At 25.3% G+C, this 17978-nt stretch overlaps 1 pseudogene; it reads left to right on the top strand.

Annotated features, from left to right (window-relative positions):
• The first annotated feature begins 434 nt into the window (after nt 1-434).
• On the top strand, nt 435-3523 carry LOC113560578 (annotated as a pseudogene).
• Nucleotides 3524-17978: the final 14455 nt, after the last annotated feature.

Below are 17978 nucleotides of genomic sequence, written 5' to 3' on the forward strand. Positions count from 1 at the left end.
TTCAAATAACCAAGTTAAATTTTGTAGATGAACATACCTCACTTATTGTTGAAAAAAAAACCGTTATTATAACATAAAATAATAGTTCGTAGTTCGGAGAAACTACTGCGTTCTTCGTTACCAATAAAACTATAAAAAAAATGATAAAAATACTAAATTGCTGTACATAATATTATATACTCACATTCATAATAGAGAATACTCGTAAATATTTGATGTTATAATATAATCATTATATAATAAGAATATTATAGATTATTAGGTTTATGATTATATAGCGTGTTTGTCGTTCTTAATGTGATTATTTATCATGTTTCATTATTACTTCTCTTAAATCAAACATTTCGAAATTCGAAATCAAATAATATTTATTTTTAAAAATAAAAATCCCTACGTAGATAGGCAAAGCAGGGTAATATGTACAGCTCTATATCATGAGGTAGTATTGTATTTACAATTTTTAAGTTACAATCAATGGTTTTTTTTATTAAAACCCGCTGATGTATTTTTAACGAAATAACAAATATAAATAGTGAATGCAGAATACTCCGTTAATAATTAATGTGATTTATTTAGATTTTATAGGTTAAAAAGTTTCTAGACATTATATACTATAATCTAATCTAATACAATACCTATAATAAAATATAAATGAAATGTAATTGTTTGACATTGACATCTATCAAATTATTTTATTTTATTTCACTGTATTTTTTGTTATATTGGAGTTATTAAATATAAAAGTATGGAAAAGTTATACAACTTTTTATTACATTTTTATAATAGTATATGATTTATTTATATATAAATTCAATAGGTATTCAGTTAAACTATAAAACCTTTTAAAACATAATATTTATTTTTATTATTGAACATTAAATATTCATAAACTGTGCTAATACAGAAAAATGTTTAATTCTTTATTGTTATTATTATAAGAAAAAACTAAATTTTATTTGTATACACAAATAGAAATAAAAAATCGTATTTACTAATAAAATCTAAGGCTCTAAGATTTAGCTGTTCTACCATTTTTACCACTTTAAAGGACGCTACACACGTATGAGCTGTCTTACAAATGTAAAACATAGCAAAAACTTTTTTGCGCAGATAAGAACCGTAAAGGCTATAGCATAATAAGAACTAAGAAACGAAATTTTTACCCCAAAAATAGGAGAACTTTGGCTGTAAAATATCGGTTTTTGTTTTTTAGATATCGTAACTAAAAAAAAATGTTATTCAAGTTCAGAAATAATGGATTTTGAAACAATATGACATTTTTTCGTAAAAGTGATATTAAAAAAATAAAAACGATAATTCACAGATAATGTTATTAACTACATTTGGAGTCTTAACTATCGCTACAGTCTGAGTGGTTCTATCCCGCGCAAAACAGCTTTTTTGGTATGTTTTACATGTGTAAGAAAGAGACAACACATGCGGGAGTAGTGTCTTCTTAATTGGTAAATATACCAATATTTTTTTACGCAAATTCTCCATCTCTATGTATTTTATATAGCTGATACTTTTTAATGACTGGCATTTAAAATTCTTTATTTTATATTTCAATAAACTACTAATTATCCTTATCTTATATTAAAATAATTATGTCCTTAATAATTGTCTTACTATTTTTTAATAGGAAAATAAATGATTTTTATAAGATTGTTCGTCCAGTTCCTCAATTAACTATGGCTTCATTTATAATCATATTTGTTTCTTTTATGATAACTTGGGTAATTTGATGAACCTAAATAAGTTATTGTATTTACATAACGTATGCCTTTATTTTTAATTTTTTTTTTAGATTTATTTTAATGGCATGTTACTAACGTCAATACAATCGGTAAAAATATGGAGTATTTCAATATTTTTCTTTCAAATATATTATACATGTCTCGTGTTTGGAAATCACAATAATCAGGTAAATTATTTACTCTTGATAGTTGATTATATATGTACTATTTTTAAATAGATTATAATTAATTATAGGTACAAGTAAAATACTAAGATTATATTATATAATTATAAATTTATAATAATGATAATAACTTGAAATTGATCTGATTTCAATTTATTTTTATTTATGTATTGCATTAAGATAATTTTATAATATGAAATATATTAATATATATATATATATTTTTATAATATCTATATAATTTATTTATCATTATAGTTAAATTACATGGTTTTTGGACCATTGTATTTTTAGATGACTGGTTATATTTGTGAGTTTAAGAGAGAATAGATTGGTATCAACAGTTTTGAATGAAGATGTTGTTCTTTTTCGTAATGCAATCATGTGTAATTTTTAGATGCTTATTCAAGAATAATCAATAATGGAATTTTTGAGGGGTTAGCTTACTAACATACCATGGAGCATAGGTTATTTTTGGGAGATATTGATTGAAAGGATTATGTTAAAGAATCATATTAGAGAATTTTTAAGCACCTATACTAATCTCAGAAAAATAAAAACAGGAAATTAATATTAATTTATATACTAATAGTTTTTGAACAATTACATTTTTAACAGTAAACGTAGTCTATAGTAAATTATAAATACTATAGTAGGTATTTAATAATATTTTTTATTTGTTCATTATAAGTTTCTAAGTGGTTTTCTCATTTGTATATTTTTTATTTAGAAAAACGTAATGAACTTGGCTTTTTACTCCACTAACTGAACACATATGGATATACAATTTAAAAAGTCACTTTTATTGGCAATGAAAATGCATGGTGCCAACAAATTGAACATGCAATTAACATCTGAATTGATTATCAACTTAGAATTATTTACTAGTGTAGGTGTAATATATTTATAAATTTATAATATTACTTACCTAATTAATAGTTTAAAATTATTTTTAATTGTTAACTATTGTATACAATTATAGATATTTAAAAAAAAGATTTAAAAGAATTATTGTGTATGGTTGAATATCTTCTTTCTTCTTGAATTATCATAATTATTCGTGCAATTTTGAAGGTTATAACACTAGTTATCTTTTTAAAAACATTACGATTTCTAATATCTACTTATTATAATTTTATTAATCATTTCCAAAATCGTTCAATTTTATATTTTTTTTAGTACTGACATGATAAAATCATTCATAATAAATAATAATAAGTCTCAAATATTTTAGAATAGTTTTTAAATGATTTAAATATATTATAAATCAATTTATTTATAGCCCCCGATTGTGATTGTAAATGATCGGACCACATACTGACTCCGTATAATAACATAATGTTGAAATTTCAAATAATATACATCGTTTGTATAATTGTGCTATAATAATTTACAATACTAATATTTTTGTATTTTCCTCTTATTTCTACTAATACAAGTATTAGATTCATTAAATATAATGTAAAATGTATTAGTTTATAGTTACTAGTTATGTACCTATATTTGCTATTACTTGTTTTGTAATAGATAACGATATTCACTTTTTTCCAGGTGATCAATTTGTGTTATTCAATTTTTTCGATTTTAGTCATTCTCGATTGAAGATAACAGATAATTTATAAAAAAAAATATTTTCACTGAACATACAACGTAGTACATAGTTATTAATATAGTGAAGTAAATTGGTAAGCTATGGAATTAAAAAATAGTTTAGTTACATAACTTAATCTAAATTAGTATATACATTATACATAGCAATAAAATATTGATACAAAATAATATAAATATTGATAAATCAGGAATATTTGTTGTATCATTTGGAAAATATGATTTATTTTTTAGCTGTACAAATGGAACAATAAAAGAATATGCATGTAGCAAAGAGCAAAAGTTGAAATTTGGAATGTGTAAATTAATTTTTACTCTAATAAGCTGAAGGTGTGGAATTGTACAAAATAGATAACAGATAATCTGAAACAATTTATATATAAAAAGTACAAATAGGTAGCGGGAATATTCCGAGTGCGTCCCGTTTTTAATTTTTATATTTTTCATAGCCTGGTTGTGTCCGCAGTATTATTGACAAATTATATTGAATAGATAGGTACCTATTTTATACACTATCCAGAAAATATTAAAAAAAATCAATTAACAATTAAAAAACAAGGAAACAAAAAGAAGTACATGCAAGAAAATTTCATATATCGAAAACAATATACACGTGTACAAGCCTCGTACATCAATTTCAAAATAATAAAATATCAAGACTAGATTTTGTCAAAAGAGTGGAATTTAAATATCAGCATAAATAGATTAAATAGATTATTATTTTTTTCTTATTAAAAAAAAAGCTTTAAAGAATTAGTACACTCACCCAAAGTATCAATAACAACCGTGAACATTAAGTACACCGGTAGATGACCACTTTATGAGAAATGTTATAACTATGTATAGGTACATTTAAAAAACACTGTCATAAATCATAATATGGAATGCCTATTTATTTACTTAAGGTTTCACACTCGTCTTTAAGACAAGATTAATAATATGAAAATACATATTATGATTGAACTATACTCGGATGAACGAATATAAAAATATTTGCATACATATGAGTATATGACATATTTTTAAATGCGTATCAAAACATTTTGACTACAGATCCATATGTTGTTGATGGATTTATTACAGTCTACACTCTACAGGTATAATATGATGCAGTATATACTGCATGCATCGATAGTAGCTATTCGCTACAAATATGGATTATTATTATTACTCGTATTTATATTATATTATCCACAGACAGCACTTATAGTATATTATTATTATTATCAAAGTAGTATAAGGTAATGTATTATTGTTGTCTTTCGTTTTTACTGTGCCAACAAATTAAAGTAATGTTTAAAAAGACGGAGAGAGTATAATATTATTATTCTTGATTTTTCTAAGAGTACGTACAGAATATAATAATAATAATAATAAAACGCATTATGTTTAATGCTATACTTATTTTATTATAATATTAGTGAAATATCGACAATGAAGAATTTCCCTTAGTTTTCACATTTAAGAAACGTAATAATATTACTCTTTGATTGTAACTCTCGAAAATTGTATAGCCATATCGATAAGTGACAAAAATCTTCTACTTTATACACTGCAATGGAAATAATCTAATGTATTTCTATTTAAAGTTTATAAATATATCACATGCCGAATCGAAAAGATAATTATTAAAACCATTTACAGGTGAATAATATATGAATATACAATGTCTCAAATGCATTTTGATTTTTTTGTGAATATAAATGAGAATATGAGATAGACGAGATACAATCGAATTTACGTTAAACCGAAGAGAAAACGATACAAGTACTAACTGAGATATGCTTATGAATAATTTCAAATAAACAGTTTTAAATCATAATCATAACTTAATATCACAATTTATGTTATAATAACAGGAATAAACGCATTATACATATTACACATAGTTAGTAAGATAGATTTATATGCCTTAATATGTAGAATGTAGATATATTAACCTACTAAGTAACTTTTTTTTCGTGCGTACACTCTATTGCGTATCATACGTAAACATCTTACTATAAAATAATATTATAAATAAATTATAATAATACACGTGGTGGACGACATATTATCCGAATGCTATAAACACACTAGTGTGTGTGTTTATATGTGTTGTGACGTTGACAAAAGTGTTGGTGATCCGTGAAAATTGCCACAATTGTTCCGAGAGCTTAACGACGGAAATCGTCGTTCCCGTCTTAAATACATACACACATAACTATACCATACATTTTTTAGAGCACTCGAGTAATAATGTTATTTTAATAGCGTCACAGAAGAGGTTAAAGAGGGAAAACGCAGTCTATAGGTACGCGTCTGTGCCGATATATATACTTAACCACTTAGGTACCTATAATGCCTATAGTTCTATAATCCTCGCGCCGCGGTTTATAATATAGTTCTGCTGACTTTCTTCTCGTGTAGGTTAAAATAGTATAAAATTATGTACCTATTTAACCACACAATAATAATAATAATGATGATGTGATGTACGTGCTGCTGCTGCTCTGGCGAGTTTTCACTGAAAACATTGATCTTCATCATCATCATTATCATTGCCACCGCAACGAGAGACAGAAAAAAAAGAACGAACAATATAGTTTATTGATAGGTCTTCTACTGTAGGACCATAACATAAAATATAATGATTATAATTCTTGATCATATAATATATTACTTAAATATCGTTGTCCATCCGGTCAGCCAGTCGCGTGCGACAATATATTTACATAACTATTTATAAATAATATAATATTGGTCAGACTATCAGAGGCTATATTATTATACATTATACATACATATAAAACCTGATCTGTTTTTAATATTGCGAAGAAGGTGTATACCGTGGTCCACGGCCCATGGATAAGATGTCGAAGAAGTATTTTAGAAAATCACAGATATCAATAGATAACTATAATATGTGTATAACATCATAAATAATATGGAACTTGTAAATAGTTATATTGTACTCAACAACAAAGTTTAAAAGGTTAAAACATTTTTTAAAAAGTATAAGTTGAATTCGTTACTAAGATATATTTAACACTCGGTTATTAGTATGTCTGCGACCACAAAAAGATAATGCATAATCAAACATTGTGATAAAGATAATAGTTTCACGTATATAAACTGCTTATTCACAATGAAAATGTCACATTTACCATTTGTATAATTGTATACCTACAATTATCGTTTAGTTCCTCATATCAACGCAATACATTTTTTGTCAACCAAGTTCGGATGGTATTAACTATTTACTATATGTATCTTATCATGTATAGATAAAAATCAGCTCATCTTCTGTTTAATATGAGTTGTAATTTGTATTCATTTTCTTGATGTTTTTTAACTCTAGTTTTAACAACAAATTTTGTCGAATAATTACTATCGTGACAAAACTATAAATTATGTTTGAGAAAATTTAAACCACAATAAATTCATTAGATTGTCATAAATTATAACTTCAACATTCAAATTTCACGTGCCTCTTATTGTGCATATCGGCATATCCATCAAGTTGACACTATTACATTATATTGGTATATCATCTATATAAAACTAATATAAAAATATGTGTATAGAATAAGCGAGAGGTTACCGATTAAATAATAAAATACCTCTTATTTTTTTGGCATTTTCAAAAGCTTATATTTTTTAAACAATTTTAAAGTGGAGCTGCCATATTGAATGGACTTGAAATTTTTTTTTTTTGCTGTTGGACTTGTACCCATGAATCTAAAAAGATATGTTTGAATGACATTGGAATATCAAATAGAAAGAAAATTGGAGAATTCGCTCTACTGTTTCATAGGTTTCAAATAAACCTCGTCATTGAGTAGGTCACGGATTACCGTGATTATACGGATTATCCATGTGTTTCATTTTAATTCAAAATAGTACCTATGTCTGTGTGAAGTTTAATTTCCGCATTGAATATCGATGATACTGAGAAACTACGCGGGTGTGTAAGACTGAAAATAAAAATATCAATCATTCAAAAGAGATTTAGACTATATATCATATACTCGTATACTGGTTCATCCGACTCCGGTTCAATGTATTCAATCAACTCTATACATTTATATATTTAATATTCATATATTATAATGGTACACTCGCGCAAGTCGATTAATTAATTGTACCGGACGAATATAAAACGACGGCAGTAAGTTGTGGTGGTTATGCCGTTATTGTACACGCTAGACAGGCAATAATATATAGACTAATAATATAGAATAACAATAATAAATAATAATATATAATATTGTAACGATTGCGTTTAGTTGTTGCCGCTAGGCGACAGGTTAAATGGTCCGCGGACGACAGGGGAATAATTATTATTATAATATTATATATATATATCATTATCGTGGTACTTGTGTTTTATACCAGTGAGCACGTCGCGGTATCGTATAATATAGTAAACACGCGACTTGATGAACATCGGATAATAATATGATACGTCATTCTATACCATCTACGTCTCTTGCAGATTTACTGCGGACAGCGTATAACCGTCTTAGGCATATGGCGGTGTCGTCTTCGTGTATGGTCAAATTTCATTATTTATAATATTGCATGTAGATGGTATATTAAATACATATCAAAAAAGTATATACTATATACCTACGATAGCAATTCAAGTGTGCGTGACGCGTTCTATTTTTTCCTCGACGAACGAATGGAAGAGAGGTGAGTAGGTGACACAGAGCCCCGTTGGGGACGTGCTTGCCTCCTCGCACCCTCACCACCTCCCACGCATCGAGTTAACGAAATAAACGTTTATATATTATAGTGTTATACATATTAAGATATTTATATATATTGGTACACGAATTCACTATATTATATTATTTTACTTTCTCGTGTAAAAACTATTGTTTCAAGACAATAAACATTCTCCAAAAATTCCACGTAAAATATATTTTTTTAAATTAGGATGTACGTTAGGCTATTTTATATATATATACTATTATACAAACTATATGTTATATTATTAGGTATATTGTAAGGTGTATACATTGTTATTGTGGTTCTCCAATAGAGTATGTCAAATTTGCGGAATTCACGATAAAATACTTAGAGTTTTTGAAATGAAAAATTGTTAGCTTCTTGATCAATTCTTTATGACAAAATTATTTTTGAAATTACAACTTTTTGTCATGGTTATACAGAATTATCAGTCATGAAAATTTCTCACTCGTGATTTTTTTTAATATGTATAATATTATACATATAAATAAATATTTTTATTCGAAAAAGAAAAACATTTGATATTGGTACGAGTAGATTCTAGCTGTTCTAGGTCTTATAATGATTATAATTCCCTATTCTATGTATGCGTAATCATAATCATCATACACATAAAGGTTGACATTAACTAATCAAATACAGTGAAACTTCCATATAACGAAGTCGAATAAGCAACAAAAAAATTCGAAACATGAAGTAATTCGTTAAATAGAATTACATTTTATTTAAAAATGAAGGTCATAGTTCTTAAAAATATTTCGTTAAACAAAAAATTTTGTAAAATGGAAGTTCGTTATATGGAAGTTTTACTGTAGTTATTTATATTTTTGACGTATTGACTTGAGTATAGTTAGTTAATTTTCTAATAATCTTATTAACTTAACTTCCTAGTAAAAGTATCCATCCATTATAATAATATATTTAGTTTAAACTATATTGATTATAACTATACATAACTATAGTCTATAAGTAACTATAATTACAATGAATTACCTAGACAGTTTATCATTTTTATATTAATATAGGTACATACAATGATTTTAAATAAATAAATAAATAAATATTACTTGATATGTTTAAAAATCTTACACTAATAAACTAAATTGTTATTGACTGAACCACTACAGCTATAAAGCATTAAGAAGAAATAGTTTAAATTATATTTTTAAAACAATATTTAATTATTATACAAAAACATTAATAAACAAGTTACACAAATACATTTTACACAATCACTGTTTGAACTAGGTTATATGTAATTTTTAAAAATTGATTTAATTTTTTTAACTGTTAAATAATTTATTATCATATTAACTTAAAAAAAGATGGAAGTCAATATATTATTTTGCATAATGTATGAAAGATATTATTGCCTATTAATATATTATAATGTAACGTCATACGGAAATCCTTATAGGATAAAGTGACTTCAAATAATATTTTACACAATCATAATCAAGTTATGGATAATTCATTTCAAAAAATCGTAGCAAAATATTCATGTTTCCAAGAAAATATTTGAGATTTCTTCATTAATTAATTCAATACATTATAATAATTATAAGTATAGTTGATTATTTAAAAAATTATATTGTAGTAGTCATTACGGTACAATGATACTAAAAAAATAATTATTTATACATATTATATATAATAATTTTTTCTTTTATCTAACAATATTAACAACTAACAAGACTAAAACTAATAAATAAGTAGTATTGTAATAACGTGTAAAATGTTAGAACAAAGCTTCGTTCAAAACCGCGGATGACTATTATATAATATTGATACATGATTATTCTTTAATGTCAATTCCAATGACACATATTAATAATTAATAGATTTTGCGTATAATTATTAATTCGTATATATGTTAAAGGAATTTTATAAGATACCTAGGTCTTCTATAGAACATCAACTATTTATGAGTAGGAAAGTTATACGAAGGTATATAATGAATAATGATTATATGAATCCCGCAGAATGCTGAACCTCAAATAAAATTGATATAAAATTATACATTATACAAACATGGTCAGATAAAAAATTTGAAATGGCAGAAGTTGGTGCTACGGTATGAGTTTTTCAGTATCCGATCTAGAGAAAAATCACGGAGATGATCGACATTTTTTAGCTGTTGTTATAGGAGTAAACATAAAATAATACATTTATAGTAATTGAGTGATTCGTATTTTATTATTTATGACCGGTTTATATTATATTTCAGGCAACAGTTAATGGGTATATTATCTTCCAGATACCTACTATAGAAAGACTTTTAAAACTATTTATTCAAGCCTTAATAGAACTCAATTCACAAAGAAAATCTAGTAACAATTTTCCTACCTATTGATAAGAAATATATTTGTTTTTACTGACAATTGCAACCCAAAAGTTTGCGGAAACTGGACAAATGTTTGTAAATTGCACATGCAAGACAAAATGTCGAAAACAATAATATTTTATGCAGTTAAAAATGTTATGAATCAACTGTATGCTAGCTGCAATAAATATGTAAGTAATATAATTAAATATTTTATTGGGTTAAACACGATTCAAATCTTTATACTTTACTTAACATAATAGCATTGGCATTTTAAATAATAGTATAGAACTATAGAATCCCTAGGAATAATAATTTAAAATAAAAATACAATTTAATACTTTGCCAAATAGTAAAAGGGATTATATAGAATGCCACATTTTTTGATTTGTCATAATATACAATAATAGGTGTGTAGGAGTTTTTTACACGTTTCACAGCATCGTTATTAAACCATTTTTATGTTTCCTGAAAACCAGTAGGTATGTTTGATCATAATAGATTCATAATGTGTTCCTTTATACACGTATAGCTTCGCTACGCGATGTGCGAAAAACCTGCAGTTATTGAAGTATTTAGATTTTTTATGTTTGTTCATCAGCCCGAAATACTCGTGTGAAAAATGACATAGCTGGATGTCGTCGTTATGATATTCTATGACGAGTGAAGACACGCGATACCGCGATACGGTACATGTGTATAACGTGTTACACATAGAAAAATTATATATATTTAACGTACAGTGTTTTATGGTATTTATTATAATAGAACAGTATACGCCATTCGAAATGTGTACATGAAATATTACATATTATTGTTATGACCCATATTCACGGAAGCAATACTAAAAATTTTGGTGACGTGTTCGTCTCTAAAAACTTATGTGTTTACAGTAAAAAAAAAATATATATTTGCCTCTATATTACAGGACAATTACCACCGCTATACGACAGTTATACTTGTTAATATATAATAATATCACATATAACTAAATATAAAACGCGTATATATATCACACTATCATGGTATCACGTGAAAAATAATATTTATGATAAAGAGAACGTCATATCAACTTAATGTGTTTTTTACGTCTTAAAAATATATAATTAACAAATTTGAATTTAACTGATTCAATTTTGTGTAGTAACCTAATAATAAACCGGATTGACTAATTCAAACTTAAAGGTGGGATTATCTGTATTTTTATACGGCATATATACGATTTATACATTTTAAGGGAATTATACGAAAATTTTGAAATTGTAATATTGTACATAAGTACTCATAACTTGCTTAAAAATTAAAAAAATATACAAAACTTAGATAATGTTTTACCTTTAAGTTTGATAATAGGTCAATTCACTCTATTATTTAATGTATTTTAGATTTAAACTGTTGAACACAAATTTACTGTCGTACATTTGTAAGAATGTACTCTTGCGTACGGAATTAAAATCATATCATTGAATCGATAAACATATTTTACTATGGATATAGAATAGATATATTGTGATCGTTTGATTTCCAAAGAATTATGTACAATTATTGCTATGAAGTGCCTAAAGATAGATGGACAATATTAGTCCCAAATCTTGTTGTTTGAGAAACATTATTATTTTTGTTTGCCCGAAAACCCTTTGTCGATACTGTGACTTTTTTAAGTTATACTAATATCGTACTTAGTTCAACAATGTATTTGGTTTAGTTTTAATAATCGAATTATATTTTCCTGAAATCTCTTTTAAGTAGATAGGTTTAAAGATAATTATGCTGTCTTCGCTGTGTTTCAGTCTACTGTGTTATGACAATTTGATATTTTGTATGATACACAAATCACTGATTGGTGATCATTATATTACTTATTGATTATTAACGCTTCATAGAAATAAAATGAAATGCTATTTCTTTAAATATTTAATGTTGTTCTATAAATTATTTTTCAACAGTTATTTAAAGATGGCAAATATTGCAAACTATATAGTCTATATATTATAACTAGTAAATAATTAATAATAGTTCCTCTACAATGGTAAAAGTGATTATTTATTTATTAATTAACAAAATGTTTTTCGTTTAGTTTTTTATGACTTACCTCATTTTGAACACATTTTGTGTTCGAAATTATTATTGATTATTAATTTAATATCATTATTATAGGTACCGGTTTCATGTGATACATTTTGCGCACGAACGAGTGTTTTCACGTATCATATTTAATACAATATTAAAAATATCTACCTACGTTCTGTTAGGAAAATAATTTGACCACAGAAGTTTGGTCACAGTTTTACGAGTCTAATATATATCCACACGAGTAAGTGCAAAAAAGAAAATTTTGTGGTTATAATATCACGTACAATGTACATAAATTATTATTGACCGACATTTATACTTAATAAAAAAAAAATAATGAATACCAACTGATGTGTATCATTTAAAAAATACAATTTAAGATTTTTACTTAATTGTTCTAAGTAGCTAGCAAAATTAGGTAAATAAAACACTGCAACATAATTCTAATTCGATTTTAAAATGAAAATTAACATAATTATTATTACAGTTAATATATATTACTATTTACTACGATAATAATAATTAAAATAATAACATTTCGTTAGTTTTATAAACACAATTTATTATTCCACATCTATTTACTTATCCCAAGTCGATAAATTATTATTGTAATTATTTATAATTATAATTATATTTTTTTTTTATTTCATGGCAACAGTTTTTTAAAATTACATACATTTTTTAAAGAATTCTCTGATAAGTAATATTCGCATTTTAAATTGTGCATACAAAATTAACCTGCTAAAAGTATAACATTTTAACATGAAATTGTATTTCTCTAGCATAAAGAAGGACTTTAAGGTAATATATTATACATAATATTTAGAAAATTAAATTTCTCATCGTGACACAAGACTGAGCTATGCATACAATATACATATATTTTATATAGTAATACACTCAACTTTCTAAATTATTGAATTTAGATTTTGTTTTTCATTTTAAAAAACTTAAATTGTATGCTCTTTTAAATTTTTACTTTGGAAAATGAAGGTTCTTATTCGATTTGTTGTCACGAACAGCAGACTGCAAGAAATGGCAGAAGGTGATGGATATTTATATATACGGTAAACGAAAGCCTGTATAAAACAAAACAATACTTACGACATAATAAAAATAATAATAATAATATAATCTTCAATGATTTTCCCTCATATACTTTTATACTCTTTTCTCGTCACGCTTGAGTGCTTGACGTAGGACTTTAATGGATACAGGCCGATGGATCAGTGAAAACACCGGAGAGCGGAGAGTGCAGTTTAATAAGGCTCAAGTCTAAGCGCTCACGACATTTATAAATTATAAAAAATAATAATAACAGCGTACCAACCTAAAATTATACTCTATATTCAAAAGGATAGAACTAATACCAGTCTACATAAGTGATTGAAGAAACAGAGATTATGAATAACTATTTCCGAAAGAATGTTTAAACAAATCCGAGATTTTTTTAGTTTTGTTCGTTTTATAAAATATTTAAGCAGTTTTACATGTTTCAAACGGGTAATGAATTCTTGAAGATGATTTTTACATTATACAAAGACGATTACTTATGAGTTCAAGTATTTACGTTAGGTACGTAATTTACAAATTAATAATTTGTTACGTAATTGGTATATCTTACAAAAAAGTTAAATATTTCACAGTTCAATCCACAGCCAATCGTAATAGAAAACTGATTTATAGTCCTAGCTAATACATTGAAAGTATTATATTATAATTATTTTTTTTACATACGAATATCAATGCCACAATTTCAGATTTGAGCAGTCGCGTATTAAAAATACAATCTTATAAAATCTGATTTATGATTGACTATTAATAAATTAACGATGCATAATCAAAAATGATTTCACAAAATTGATCAACCTATTGTTTACTCCCGTTTCTTAGGTAGGTACCTATTTTATGTTTTCATACGTACTCATATACAATTATTATTGAAATAAAATTTATAAATTATATTATAATATTAAAGCTTATATGTGCCTATTTCATAGGCTAATATATAAGATATAGGGTATGTATATTGGTATAAAATGGGTTAAGTGAAATAAAAAGTCATATAAAAAAATTATGTACGTTAAGTTGACGGAAAATTGATCGTTTATATTGTATTCTAAACCACAGCAACAAAATACCTATACAGTTTTTATAATTTTGACTTTTTATACCTGTTGGTATATTTGTTAATGGATAATGGAAAACGGTTCTCTGCATTATTGCAGTCTATTGCGTTCCACCGTCCAGATTGTCTAGTCTTTGAAAAATACATATCACCATAATAGTCTATAGGACGTCGAAGAAAAAATGTTTGATCGTATTCGCCAGTGTTTTTTCTAAAAATAAAATGATAAGCAAACGGAATTTATAAACTGAATTGGTTAACCTAAATAAGGCTTTTTTATCATAGGTTCCGTAGATCCTATTTAGGAGATTAAATACAGAACGTTTTTTAGCACCAAACAGACCTATTTATTATCGAACCAACCTAGGTCACATCGTGTGTGAGGGAGTTTCAATGATAAGAGACCCACACTGATTTAAACTTGTCATCGTAGTTGGGAGTAATTGACAGGTGCTATTGTAAATTATACCAATACCAATATAATAGATACATAAATGCATGATAGTAACAATTATAATTTATTAACTATCCAGATAAACACAATAATACAAGGATTCTCTATCTATTTAAGAAGAGTATTTTTTATAATGAGATGTATATGATTGTTTTCTGTTACGGTTGATAATAGCACCTTATTAGTTATAATTAATGTGTTTATATTTATATAGTATAAAAGAATAGAAATATCTTAAAAATTATATAATAAAAAAAATTCCTATGACCCATCAAAAATTGACTTGCGACCCGTAGTTTGAGTAACACTGCATTAAAAAATACAATATTATGGCAAAAATCACCACTGAAGTTATTCTCTTATCAATGAAATAATAGTATTTATTAATAAATTTCAACATCTTTAAGTATTTTTTTTTTTTAACAGAGTAAGAAGTAAGAACATTTTAAGTTTGACCAAAACATAAAAATAATTAATTGATATAATAGATATAATAACGATTAAGAAAATATTTAAATATGATATAATACACGGTAATACAATGGTACAAATAGAAACATCAAACAACTAATAATCGTACAATCAGATTCACATTATACATATATTATATAAACTAAAAGTTGTTTTTTAGGTGATTTATATTAACCTCGTATTTTAATAGGTTTTTATATTTAATTTTAACATAAGATTTACAGTTTTTAATTTGGATTTGAACTTTATTAAATAAGTTAAAACCTGCTGGTGAAAAACATAATTAATAACATTATTGTAGATCACACATTCATACTCATTACTGATAATTTACTACACTTACAAGCCTTCATGCATACTGCATATATTATTTAACTCCTTAAAAATAATCCGTCAAAATTAATACAGTTAGTAAAATGTTATACGTATATGATTTGCAATAATATTATAATGTGCTTAAGCAGACACTTCATTTAAGAGAGTGAATGTGAATTAACACCTGTTTTTTTTTTAATCTGTCTAAAATAAAACTAAATCGCTAATGCGTTTTAAATTTGATATTGAGTCAACATTTCGTACTTTGAATAGATATTACTTATACATTGTTTTTGAGTTGACGATAAATACATTTTTGCGGTGGTCAGACAATTGATTAACTACCAAGAGAAAATCGATATCAACTATCAGTAATTTAATATTATATTATTTATATTATATAGAACATAAAATATTAAAAAGATTTTTTTATATGACACAATGTTATCGCTTTTAAAAATTACAAACACAGGACATATGAACTTAAAAGTCATTAAATCATATTAATAATAACAAAACTGATAATTCTTCGTCAAATTGTCAAAAAGAAAAAAGTCTAAAAATTGCATTCTTAATGAGTTGTTTATTTTTGTTTTAAATAGATTGTATTGCCTTTAACTACTGTATATATATATATATTATACTTGGTAAACATGTACTACTATAACCTATGTTTACCATATTTGATGTACTAAATGTGTATTCAATCCCATGATATAAAGAAATTCATTATGTTTTGTCCAAAGCTTTTAATATTTTAGTATTTAAAAAAGTCAGTTATTATTACTTTTTATTATTTATAGGTAATTAAAAAAAAATCAACTACAATATTAAGATGTTTAAAAATGTAAGTTAAATAAAAAAAAAATTTCTGATATAATGTTATGATTGAATATTATTTATTACACTATTTGCATAATATTTTATGCTGTATAAAAACAGCATATTATTATACAGTTAAGTAAAATGTATTGCGTTAACACATACATTTACGGCACAACAATATAAACTAGCGCGATATCAAAGGTAACGCATTATTAATAAAAAAAAATAAACTCTTACGCTTCATAAATTAGTCAGATTATAGTTTGTTTTTTATTTAAAATATGATTATTTTATCAGGCTACACATTGGATTCCAATTTTATTAACTCTATTTTTATAAGTTTTAATAAACAACTAAATATTTACAAATAATTGAGTATTAATCTGATGTTATTTAAAGTTAAATAAAAAATCGAAGACTAATGTGATCTGAATAATGTTTTACTCAAAACTAAAAATCGAACTATTATACAAGATCGATTTTCCTGTTAAATCATTTTTAATCGTTAAAATATTTTGATTTGGTTTCCCCGGAAGGTCTGTTGTATCTAGATATTGTCTACATTTTGCTGCTTAATAAATAGCCTATTCCGACAAAATTAATAATATTTAATTAGTCAAATGTTTTTATCATACATAATTTAAGTTTCAGCTTTTGTGCTGATATCATTCATGATTTTTCGAATGTAAAATCTGTTTTATCAATTAATACTTCAATTTACACTCAATCACTATTCAGTTGTCAGTTGTCAGCTTGTCACTATCCGACGTTGAATAGATTCGTATAGCAATGTTATCACTTTATCAGGACAATTTTTCAATTACTAATCATTACAAAAGTCAGCTATATGTGTAAAAATATAAGCTTTGTAAAAAGTGAATTAATTAGCTAACCGTACCCAGTATAAAATAATTTATGTAATAAGATAAAAATGTGATAAAAAAAATATTTTTAAAATCTTTAACTCAATATTATGCTTTATTCGTAACCATCAGGGTTATGAATTTTTATAATTACATTTTGGATAATTAATAGGTTTTTCTATTAATTCATGTACTAAGTTTTAATTGTATTTTTCCCTTCATTATAACTTATCTACATTAAAAAAACTATTAATTATTAT

Source organism: Rhopalosiphum maidis, chromosome 1 (assembly GCF_003676215.2).
Source record: "Rhopalosiphum maidis isolate BTI-1 chromosome 1, ASM367621v3, whole genome shotgun sequence".
Lineage (NCBI taxonomy): Eukaryota > Metazoa > Arthropoda > Insecta > Hemiptera > Aphididae > Rhopalosiphum > Rhopalosiphum maidis.